Source organism: Temnothorax nylanderi, unplaced genomic scaffold (assembly GCF_030848795.1).
Source record: "Temnothorax nylanderi isolate EJ_2023f unplaced genomic scaffold, tnyl_v1.0 TNYL_tig0033_pilon, whole genome shotgun sequence".
NCBI classification, from domain to species: domain Eukaryota; kingdom Metazoa; phylum Arthropoda; class Insecta; order Hymenoptera; family Formicidae; genus Temnothorax; species Temnothorax nylanderi.
This window is the reverse complement of record NW_027249095.1, coordinates 12623-14592: the sequence shown is the minus strand read 5'-3', so window position 1 is coordinate 14592 and position 1970 is coordinate 12623. Positions and strand designations below refer to the sequence as shown.

Genomic DNA, 1970 nt, shown 5'->3' with positions numbered 1-1970 from the left:
TTTGCATTAAGTTGAGTAAAATAAGCGTTGATTATAATAATTAAATATAATAAAAGAAACATGTTGATTATAATAATTAATTAAGATCAAATTTGATCTTGAAGAAAATGATTTTTCCCCCTTTGTGTGAGATAACCAACGAGATAACGCGTCGAAATGCAAAATTATGGATGGGGAAATAACGGAAGATAGCGAGACAGCGAGACGAAGCAATAGACGCGTTAACAGATAGGAAAATGCTAAGTGCAGAAGTAGATCGCGGTGGGATAAAGCAAGGGAGGAATGCAAGAGGGTGAGAATAAATTTCGACAAACCGGAAAGAGGCAGCTGGGGACACGAAGGCTCGGAGACAAAACTTGATAACGCAAGCGAGAAGGGAGCGAAGGAGAAAAACGGAGCGAGGAACGTAGGTGGTTCTCCAGATGAGATCCAAGAACGACGACGGAGCGAGCTGATACGTAATCCGGCGGCGTGGACGGAGAAAGAGAGCGTAAAGGGAGGAAAGGAGAGTGTTACAGAAGTCCACATGGAGCGGAGCGAGAAGCAGGAAAGGAGTGATATAGTATATATAGAACTTGATGGCGAGAGTATACGGGAGTGGGTTGGCGGAAGGGTGGCGGGACCCGTTGGGACGGAAAGAGACGGAGAGCGTGGAAGAGGGAGCGGAGTGGTCAGGGGGGGGGGAGGGGGAACAGTGGAGAGCAGGAGATGCGGTGGGAACGGGTGGAGGATGTAGGAGGACTGCGCGCGTAGAGTGCGAAAGAGAGAGAGAGAGGGCGGGTATCGCAGCAGGAGGAGGCGGCTTCGGAGCAACGGCGATGTCAGTGTGCACGCGGACGCCGAGTCGGCTTCGGCGTTGGCGTAACGTCGCGACGTAACCGCACCGCAAGCCGCATCGCGCCGGGTCTGTTTCCGATATCCTCTCTGACGCCAGCATCAGGATAAACGCGCCTGGCATATCAGGAGAGTGCGCGGCAACCGCGGGAGTGACGACGCGCCGTTGCGTCGGACGTCGAGAGTCGCGGCTTTACGACCAACGACGACGACGACGACGACGACGACGCCGGCCGTCGCGACGTCACGGCGACGACGACGACGACGACGACTGCGGCGTTCGGTGTGTGCGCGCGAGATTTCGTTATCCATCGTTGCTCCTGTGAAGTGTGTATATGCGACAGCGCAACGGTACGTCTGGTTTACGAGAGCGAAACGCGAGCGAGCAACTCGTGATTTTTCACGAGGGTTGTAGTATTGTCAGGGTCTGATGTCGAGAAGTTCCGAGTGCGAGATTTGATGGCTACGTACATGGAGTAAAAAGTCAACGAGCGATATTTTACGAACGATGAAAATTATTGAATGTTTAATCACAATAATCTGAGAATTGCAGTGATTTTGATGATAATTAATATTAATGAACGTTTAATCCTACGTTGACTGCTTATACTTCCGATTATGAGCGTCGGCTGACTTAGCGGAAAGACCCTTACGTCTGGGGAAGGGTTGTCAGATGTTCGGTCATGATTATCCGGAGATTAGAATGATTCACTCGATCTAATTCATCTGTACTTGAAGTTTTGAGTCGTTAAATTAAGATCTCTTATAATTGACGAAGATCATTCGATATTCCAATTATTAATAGTCTTTAATCGTTACTGCGTTATAGAAAAATTTTGTTTACTATTGAAAGAAGATTTGCAAATTTTTAATTCTCGAGATAACTCGTCAATGACAACCTATACTAAAAAACTTGCGGTTATAATTTTATTACGGTTATCAGCGATTAGGATTACTATCAACTATCGACAGGGTTATCAGTATCTCTCTTTTAAAATCGCCGGTAATTATTAAAACAGGTTTCGATAAGCACGCTTTCCTCATTTTGTTAATGAGAGAAGATATTTCGCTAATAAGTTTCTTCCCGTGACCGATTTCGATAAGGAATTGCTGGTTGCCCATTTTCTCGAACATCT

The 1970-nt window shown here is 46.9% G+C and overlaps 1 pseudogene; it reads left to right on the top strand.

Annotated features, from left to right (window-relative positions):
* The first annotated feature begins 526 nt into the window (after positions 1 to 526).
* Positions 527 to 1607, top strand: LOC139770866 (uncharacterized; annotated as a pseudogene).
* Positions 1608 to 1970: the final 363 nt, after the last annotated feature.